Source organism: Trachypithecus francoisi, unplaced genomic scaffold (genome assembly GCF_009764315.1).
Source record: "Trachypithecus francoisi isolate TF-2019V2 unplaced genomic scaffold, Tfra_2.0 Lachesis_group17, whole genome shotgun sequence".
Lineage (NCBI taxonomy): Eukaryota > Metazoa > Chordata > Mammalia > Primates > Cercopithecidae > Trachypithecus > Trachypithecus francoisi.
The window spans coordinates 50,196,456-50,207,078 of NW_022681462.1; positions in this window are offsets into that span (position 1 = coordinate 50,196,456).

The window sequence follows — 10,623 nt, forward strand, 5'->3', positions numbered from 1 at the left end:
TCCGTATGGACGTCTCAAGGCTCATTTTCAGTCGGCTAGAAAAACTACTTATAATGCTCCTGCAACCCACAGGTTAAGGAAGGGGCCACCTCTGTGCTCCACAACCCAGGTCGTCCCAAACAGAGAAGGCATATCAAGACTCATGCTCACGCAGCAGAGATTCTTAGCTCTTGGTGCCTGGCTTTGCCATTAAGCCCTGACCCCGTGCTAAAAAAAGAACCGGTTAAGCCACACACATACATCTAAAGCTTATATGATTTGAATAATCAATAAACAATTAAGACTGTTTTGCTCCTTTAATACCAAAAGGACATTTGAATTTGGTCACAGTTAAAAGGAAATAGTTTGTTTTTCTTTTAATTTGATTTGCAAGATTACAGAGCATTTGTTCCTCAGAGATGTCATTTCAGCCAATTATATAGATTGTCTTCTAGTCGCTTTCTCGCCACTGGATTCATCACTGGTATCATCCACACTGTGTGAAATGGAGGAGCCAGGCTTTTTGGCTGGAATATGTCTGGAAAAATTAAAGCTAACTAAGAGAGTCATTGCTTGCTAATCCCTGTAATTAAGCACTACTTGTAGGAGGGTATATTACACTGATTGAGGCTGTTGCCACTGTATTGGTCCTAAAAATGTTTAATAACCCTACTCTGTAATGTTGAATTTTTTACACCTGTTAATTAACACCCACTAACTTATATAGAAGGCAGAAAAAAAGTGTAAGTTGTCAGTTTGCTTCTACTCTAGCCTATCTTTTCTCTAAACCTAGTGTTTTGGAATGTGGTTCCTTAAATTGCAGGAAAGCTCCTTGTGTTAAAAAGTGGAGAGGGAAAGGCTAGAACAAGGGGATTCTTAGAGCATTTTAAATTTTCTCCATGTTTAGGGCAAAAGGTCCACAATTCTTTAGCTCAGACGTTGAAATTCATCTGCTGTCATCATCTGCATTGCCATTAACACAGATCAATAACACAGTGACTTTTTCTTATAACGCAGTGACTTTTTCTCATAACTCTCCACCTGTTTCTCAAAATACTGCACTGACCCTACTAGGTTGGAGAAATTTTGCTCGGTTTGACTGTTAACGATTTCTCAATATTATGTTCTTTAAGTAAAAAAGAACTGTAGTTTACCATCTTTGGACCTGATTTTTACAAAATTATGTTTGAAATAATCAACACAACCTCACTCCTTGAGCATCCTTTGACTTTTTCCAGGCTCAGACATTAGCGATAGTGACCTGAACATGAAGCATACCAACTGAGGACACTTCGACCTTCCACAAAAGGACCAGTTCAGAATGAAGCACCGAAGAATCAGATAGATTCTCAAGACTCTGTCACACTAAAAGAGACTGGTTTTGGGTAGAGTGGGTGAGAAAAAGTCTTTTCTGTGTATGGGGGGCTACAGCTGACCATAGGCTCCTTGGAGTCCAGCAGATCCTCTGAAGCACAGACAATGCACAAAAGTCAGTCTCTCCTAGCTAAGCCTGTGAATGTGATGCCCTCCACTGAATGAGCCAGGATTAGCTAGTGAGGTGGGACCATAGCTCAGTCTCCATTAGGGTTTATAGTAGAACATACATATGTATACACACCCAGGCACATACACACGCACACTGCCTTTTCAGTTCATCAGTCAAACATTCAATGACTCCCTAAGTTAACTCAATTGTGAACCTTGCATTTTAAAATCGTTAAGTACTTAAGTAAGAGTTGTAAATGTCACTCCACGGGTAATTTATGAGCTTGGATGTGTGGGGTTGCTTTTAGCATCTTACTACCACCTGCCTCTCTCCCCACACCTACTGATCTAAGGGGAGAGGATGTGAAAGTTTCCCTGCTGTCAAATCAGCCCATCTACCAACACTGTTATTAACAAGGAAAATATGTGGGGCATTGCTACTAAGTTTTTAAACTCCAGAGTTACGTCCATGGTAAAAAGTCTTTCTGATCTACTAATAACTGACTATTCTGGTCCCTGAGATAATGGTTACACTGCATCTTCTGCTGTCACAAGGTGTCACTGTTAGTCAGGGACCTAGTGTAGCCGGGTGGGCACTTGTGCATTATGGGGTAGACGCCTGCCATGGCCCCCATCCCTGCTGGTTCTGTGGCAATGCCTCCTGCTGGGCTCCAAGGGCAGAACTCTGTTGGTACCCACTGGATACTCAGCTGCGCCAAGCACAAGGCTGTCATGAGTCACGAGCAAAAGGGCTTCCAAGCTCAGGGCCCCCACTGAGGAGGTCTTGGGTTCATGTTATCAGCACTGAACTTTCTCAACACATTTCAGGGAACATAAATTTCCCACTTTGAACTACACTCACCAGGGGGATGGATCCCTTCACTGCAGAACCACCATATCTCAAGGGCTCTTACAAAAAGTTCAGGCTTCAGTGAGCCAAGAAGGTTCTACCTTCCCTTAAGACAGGGAATCCAATCTTCTTCATTTATAGAACAAAAGAGAGATTATTCCCCTATACAAAAAAAAAAATCTGCTCCGTGACTGGCATGAGTTTTTAAAATTCTATACCTCCTATTTTCTGTGTCAAGTATTGTGTACCTATGCTGAAATGCTCCAGTTCTTTTTTTTTTTTTTTTTTTTTGAGACAGAATCTCGCTCTGTTGCCCAGGCAGGAGTGCCGTGACAGGACACAATCTCAGCTCACTGCAAGCTCCGCCCCCCAGGTTCACGCCTTTTTCCTGCCTTAGCCTCCCAAGTAGCTGGGACCATAGGCGCCTGCCACCACGCCTGGCTAATTATTTTGTACTTTTTGGTAGAGACAGGGTTTCACTGTGTTAGCCAGGATAGTCATAGTCTCCATCTCCTGACCTTGTGATCCGCCTGCCTTGGCCTCCCAAAGTGCTGGGATTACAGGCGTGAGCCACCGCGCCCGGCCAGATGCTCCAGTTCTTTAATATAGATTATATTCTTCTTTGTTACTAGTCACTGAAACTTCATTCTCTGACTCCTAAGCAATAGCTTTGTGAAACTTATTTTGTAATGAACATAAGGGCCAAACAGCAAGGCTCAGCCTGTCACATCACCCAAAAGCGGACATTCAGCAGGAGCTGGGTGGCTTTTCTATTCCAGCAGGGGAAAATTCTAGTCAAGAAAGGAGCTACCAGCCACGGAAGTCCAAAACTGGAGGAGAGGGATTCCAACAAAACCCTACACTAAGGAGCAACTCCTGTGTGGGTGGAAGGACCCACCATACACTTGGTCGTTGTTTTCCCCTATCTTTTGCTTCACTTTTTTTTTTGAGATGGAGTCTCGCTCTGTCACCCAGGCTGGAGTACAGTGGCATGATCTTGGCTCACTGCAACCTCCACCACCCCCCTGGCTTCAAGCGATTCTGCTGCCTCAGCTTCCAGAATAGCCGGGATTACAGGCACATGCCACCATGCATGGCTAATTTTTGTCTTTTTAATAGAGATGGGGTTTTGCTGTGTTGGTCAGGCTGGTTTCGAACTCCTGACCTCAGGTGATCCACCTGCCTCAGTGCTTTGCTTTTGTTTGTTTGTTATGTTGCTCCTTTTTTTGTGTAAGGAAATTTAGTACCTCAATGAAGGAATGTAAAATGGAAACCAAAAGAATTCAGTAACTCACTGACATCTTTTAAAATACAAAAATAACTCCAGAGGTGCAAGAGTTCCCACATCACAGCAAGAAAACCAAACCCGAAGCTCCACAAGATATAATAAAAGAACAAATTAAGGACTTTATGGAAATCAAAGGGAAGAGACTGAATCTATTTCCAGTGTTTAGGCATTCCTGGGAGCAGGCAAGACACTGCAAAAAAAAAATCAAAAGTATACAAAAAACTGTCCAATTCACAAAGTCAGAGATTTGCTTTTGAAATCCCATGTTGATTTGAGCATGTCAGGGTGGGAGGTGGGGAGTCTAGTGTTTTCTAATGTCAAATGTCTTTCTTGTGAGGATAGGCTCTGAACAGACTGAATTTTCCATTTGCTATACATGGAGCTACTGGAGCTCAGTGGAGTGGTTTAGAAAATTTAAACTGGATAGCCACTTTTTTCTCTTCATTCTCTAAGTAGTCCTTCAGTCCCCCACAGAATTTAAAGCTGTAATATGTTTGGAAATACTGGATGGGTAGAATGGGAGAGAAGTCCAAATTTTGTGATCCCTATCTAAGGCAAACTGTATGAGCAAACACTTAGCTTACAGCTCTGGCCACTTTCTCCAGGTCCCTCAGAGAAATGCGAGGTGCCAGAAGTACTTCATAAGTAGTTTTCTAGTGATCATCTTGAAATCCCGGTACTTAAATGATGATGGATATTACTAAGCCTTGGGAAATGCCATTACCAGTCCCAAATTGAATCACAAAGTCTTGAAGTATGACATGGGAAGAACCCAACACACACCTCAATATTGGACTAAATTTTGTAGTTTTCTGCTCATGGTTGTTCGAGAAAAACAAACTACCATGTGAGGAGTTTGAAGCAGTGGTAGCCTCTCAACCTTAATGCCTTAATACCTTGTGGTTGTTTATAACAAGTATCAAGGCATATGCTATTTATTTTTCTATCTTGTGGTCTATATTTTGATTGGTTAAGAGCAACAATTACTGCTTTTCTTGGTATCTCTAATGGTTACTGCAATGTGGGTCTTGGTAGATGCCCAGTAAGTAAATGTTGAGTTAATTGTTCTTAAAAACAAGATACAACGGGAGTGGATCTTTTTAATTCTTGAAATGTGCTAATTTACTCTGTTATTTATTATATATGAGAGAGAGAGAGAGACAGAAAGAGAGAGAGAGAGTTGAGTATTTTAAGTCTCTTTGTTGCTCTTCTAAATATTGAACAGGATAATTTAAATGGAGCATGGACTAAAGAGAGATTAGAATGAATAAATTCTCAAAATCTAAGAATTATTCCATCACTTCTCACATACACTTATTTCAATAAGACTAACATTATTTGAATCAATAGTACTGGAATTACTGAAATCTGATAGCTTAAAATAATGTTAAGGCTCATGCTAAAACTTCTTCATGACAATAACTCAGCAAATATTATCAACCTAAACCAACATTTTAGGCACTTCCAAGTATTAACATATCCATATGTCCTCATGAAAGCAGAATATCCCAGAGTATGCTAACTCACTGATGAGTCATCTGAAAGAGCATTCATATAGATACTTTTGTTTCTGTCCTCTCTCAAGTTGAAAATCATAATAAAACTATAATGGCTTTGAAGTTGCATTTTTATTATTTTTCTGTTTTTCTTAATATATTATTTTCAGATTTCCTTCTTCACTCTCCAAGGCCCCAAACTTCTCCCATGAGTTTTTCTCCAGCACATTTGTAAATAAAAAGTTACAGAGAGCAGGGCTCTGTCATGGCATGTCTTCTTGCCATTTTCTTCCTTATAGGCTTCTGCCTTTAAGGAAGGCTTCTGCCTTTTACCCCCAAATTTTTGGATCAAAATGAAGAAATGTAAGCTGCAATACTCTACAAGAATCCTTTCTATCTTCACCTCATAGTTTTGACAAATATTTCAGAGTTTGTGGGAAGGGGAGAAACAGGGCACCTTGGGGGTAGGCACATTGAGAAAGGTGGGCTAAGCACTAAAGGCACGGGGTGCAGTGGTTAAGATCTCTTTTCAACATCACTGCAGCTCATCTAGATTCCTTGTCTTTAGAGTGGAAACAAACATTGTACTTGCTATCCAAGTGCTGTGAATTAAATGAAATGATGCATATGGAGCACCTAGTTTAGCCTCCCCGAGCTGGCAATGCTGAACAAGAAGACAATCAGTTCTGTGGTCCTGGATGACTTAGGATACCTTCAGTTGCCACATACTTTTAGATATCCTCCTGTTTCCTTTCATTCTCATTTTCATTCTTATTCTCTCCCTCCCCTCCCCTCCTCTCCCTTCCTAACCCCTTCCTTCCCCGAGCCCCTGTCTCCCTCTCTCTTTTCTTATGCCATTTCTTTCCAATCTTTGTTGTTTCTCTCCTATATCTCAACTTCTAATTCAGGATGTTAAGTAGCAGGTATGTTCAACTTAAAAGGAATGTTGCCATGTTTGTTCAATGAGTTGAACCTACACCTAACATTTTATCTGTCTAAACCTCTAAATACGAGCAGACAGAGCCCCAAGAAACATTTCATCATACAAGACCAAGTTGTGATGACTGTGCCTCCGGTACTCCTCACATTGACCCTGCAAGGTCAGTGTCATCCCAAAAGGAGGAAACTGAATGAGCAAAATCAAGGCTCATACAGACTCACCAATGTAACCCAAGACAGAATGGAGCATAAAATTATATCTGTTTGACTCCAAGATCACATTTTCCCATTAAGTCTTTGAGAGATAAAATTCACATCTCAAGAAAAATGGTCTAAGTGACCTTCTAGACACCTGAGTAGAGATTTCTTTTCCTAAATCTAGCCACATTCCAGTGTTGTAGCATGGATTTGACATCCTGACTTTAACAGTGTGGAACAATCTTTTCACCCTATATTCACAAGCTGTAACTAGAAGAACTAAGTGTGGCTGCCTACAAAGTGTTCTTAACCCTGGTAGACTCTTAGGTCTGCTTGCATCCATATCCCATACTCAAAAGTACCAGGACCCAGCAGAGAATGCTAGGCTCCAGTTTGCATGGCTGTTTTTCCACTGTGCCTTTCCTGAACTGCTTTTTCTCTTAGGTCAGCCAATCTCTGCTACAATCTTCTCCTCCAGTCACTCTTCTTTCATAAATTTCATTCTTCAAGTCATAATACTATAATACTTTTCTTTCTTAATTATGTCTTGGAAACACAATGCTGAGGCTTGCTGCATGTTGAGACTGTAATTCATTAGCACAGAATGATTGTGGGAACATGTCCTCACTTCTCATCAGCAATTGGAATGTGGATTCTCTTGCTGTTTAGTTTTCCACAATCTTCATGAAACAAAATGCAATATTCGTTTCTAAGGCTTTCCTGAGCAACTGTCTTCTAATGGGAAAACTTTAACAAAAAAATATGTATTGCATGCCAAATAGCTAACCTCACTCTCATAAATATTTATATTTTAGCAGAGTTGAAACATCATTTGTAAGATGCATGTGCTTCTTTGGCATTCCAACAAGAAAATGTCTTGGGAGCTGAGCCCGTTTTTACAGCTAATGGGCCCAAAACCCTTGGTCATGTACTAGGGATTGGGTGGGGCAGGGGTAGGGGGGTGGCAAAGAAAATCACTGTGTTCTAGAAAGAGGTCATCTCAGAAGAACTTCTCCAATATCTTGACTTTCCACTAAAGTCAAGATGAAACAGAAGAATACATGTTTGGGAATGTGGTTAGGAAGGATCTCACGCTGCTGTTTTGAAGTGGTGCGTCCCTCAGAGAGGTTGGTTAGCATGGTGTAGTGACTGGCTCTCAGCATGTGGCCCTCGTGCCAGAAGCAGCATCTGCTGGGAACTTGTTAGAAGTGCAGATTCTCAGGCTCTGCCACAGACCTGCAGAGTCAGAAGCTCAAGTGGGGGGAGAAAAGAGTGTTCTGTGTTCTAACAAGCGTTCCAAGTGGCTCTGATGCACACTAGCTTTTGAGAAACATAGTGGCTTATAGCCCTGGTATTAGAAAACCCTGTGTTTAAATCTTTCCCCTTTATCCCTCCTCAACCCCCATACTACCCAGCTGACCCTTGGTGAGTGATATAATCATCTCATTCTCTTTATCTATGAAGAAAAGGATAATAGTACTTATGTCATAGGTTTGTTGTAAGAATGCATTGAGAAAAAGATATATAAATTGTTTGCTCCAGTGCATAAAATAAGCAAACAGTGCAGTACATTTATGTATTATTATAAATAATAAATAGATACAGTTTAATTAAATTATCTACATATAGACTGTAAATGCATGAGGAGCAAAGGTAACATTTTTAAACAATGCATTTATAAAAGTCAAGACAACCTTGATTAAATTTGGATGATTAAAACTAATTGTATGTGAAAATCATTTTTTTCCTCTCCTGTCAAAGAAAGATGAACTTCCTGAGGATGTGTCACATGCCAGGGGCACCTTTGGAGCATTACTGTAAATTCCCTGGGCCCCTCCTTCTGCTCTATCTGCTGTAACAGAGACTACTTCTGAGCAGATGTTTGTCAATTCTGCCAGGTGCAATGCTCAGCACCCAGACCTTGCACCAGGGCTACCCCTCTACCTCTTGTATTCTGCTCTATGGTTTCTCTGACTTTATGGCCACAGAAGGCCTGAGAAGCTGCTCAACATTCACCATTGTACAATTGGAAGCGCAGGAGAATTCATGACCCTGAAGCTACTAGAAATGAATGGGAGACAGGAGTCAGCAGGTTTCTCTCTTCATCCACTAGGTGGACGGTTCTCACACACATTTCAAAACCCCTTTGGGGAGAACAAGTGCCAACTCAGTGAGACACCTTTGGATTTGTTTTCTTTGCCTCCGTGCTACAATCCCCACCCATCTTGCCCTCTACTCTTGCTCCCTGGGCCCACTTCCAAAGTAAGCCACCAGCATCCGAAAGCTAGTCTCAGCCCCTGTTAGAGGACCTAGGCTAAGTCAGCCAACTTCAGACAAAAGGAATAATAACAGAAAAGTTGATTTTTTTCAAAAATGTTCTTCAATAATTCTGGATGTAGACCCAAGATCCTTAAGCTGAGATCAATGCATGCATTTCATATGGTTCCATAAAGCAACTGAAAATTTATTCAAATTTTGTGTATGTACATTTTTCTATATAGTATCTTCAGTAGCATTCAATGGGGTCTGTGATTAAATAAAATTAAATTTACTGTTCCTGTGGGTGACTGGACAAATTATAGTACATTTGAAGGACTCTAGAATCTTTTGGAAGGTTCATATTTCAAAATATTAAAGATTATTTAAAATGGATGAGATGTCAATGAGGTCTTGCTTTCTGTTTGACTGTTTTGCTGTGAGGATGAGACCACTCATTCTGTTACTTTTATGTCCAAATCTCAAGGTTTTGTTTGGGCCAACACAGATCTAGGTCTCAGATTTAGCCTCTGCCCATCTCCAACCTTATGTTCTTTCACCCTTGTTGATTTTGTATTAGTTTGCTATTAATGCTTGTAATAGTCCATTTTCATGTTGCTTACAAAGATATATTCGAGACTGGGCAATTTACAAAAGAAAGAAGTTTAACTGGACTTACAGTTCCATGTGGCTGGGGAAGCCTCATAATCATGGTGGAAGGCAAGGAGAAGCAAGTCACATCTTACATGGATGGCAGCAGGCAAAGAGAGAGCTTGTACAGGGGAACTCCTCTTTTTAAAACCATCAGATCTCATGAGACTTATTCACTATCATGAGAACAGCATGGGAAAGATTTGCCTCTGTGATTTAATTACCTCCCACCGGGTTCCTCCCACAACATGCACATGGAAATTCAAGATGAGATTTTGGTGGAGACACAGACAAACCATATCAATGCTGTAACAAATTACTGCAAACCTATGGCTTAAAACAGTACAAGTTAGTTCTCATACAGTTCTAGAGGGTAAAAGTCTGAAATGTGTCTCCCTGGGCTAACATCAAGGTGATAGTTGGGTTGCATTCCTCCAAAGGCTCTGAGGAAGGAATTTTGTAAATTGCCCAGTCTCAAATATGTCTTTGTAAGCAGCATGAAAATGGACTAATACAGTGAGGCCTTTTCCAGTCCTCACTGTAGCCTCTTGCTTGTGTCATCACTATTTACATTGACTCCTACTTCCCTCTTACAAGGACCTATGTGATTACATCGGGCCCATCTGGAAAACCAGGAAAATCTCGCCATCTCAAGATCCCTAACTTAACCACATCTGCAAAGTCCCTTTTGCCATGTGGACCTTGCATATTCACAGGTTTTGGAGATTAGGATGTGGCTATCTTTGCAGAGCCGTTATTCAGCTACCACAATGTTCTTTGACCACGCCAAAAGCACTCCACCACAGGAGATCTGAACGTGCTGTTCTCTCTCCCTGGCCTGTTCTCCCTCTTGTTACTTGCATGGCCAACACCCTCTCTTCATTCAAGTGTCTGCTCAAATCTGACTTCCTCAGAGAACACCCCCACCCCCACCATGATGTCCCCTCTCTGTGATACTCCCCGTCACTCACTATGCCCTTTCTCAGCTTTAGTTTTACTTAAAATGATTATATTAACAAACTAGATGTTACATACACATTTGTTGTTTTTAAAGAAGCCTGTGGTCTGTTAGGAAAGACAGAAAAGTAATCCAAAAAGGCAATGCAATATACAATAGGGTTAAAAAGAATAAAGAGTGTTCTAGCTAAGGAAGGTCTGAGGAGGAAAACACTCACCAATTCTAGGGAAGGTAAGAAAGGTTTTACAAGATTTTCTGTGAAAAAAATATGACCTGTTTGAATGGAGCAGAAGGGGTAAAGCAGTGCCCTGGGTCATGGTAGTGCCTCTGAGCACAGCTGAAATGTTAACGTAGACCAGCTTCCCATGTGCTCACAGCAGCAACTGTGATATCGAAGGCCATGGCAACTTATTAAGGGTTGAGTCGTGTACTGTCTTTGTCTCCTGCTCCCAATAATTCCTGATCTAGAATGTTGGCTGCAGAAGGGATGGGTTCCCTCCTCTGCATTTTCCCAACAACATTA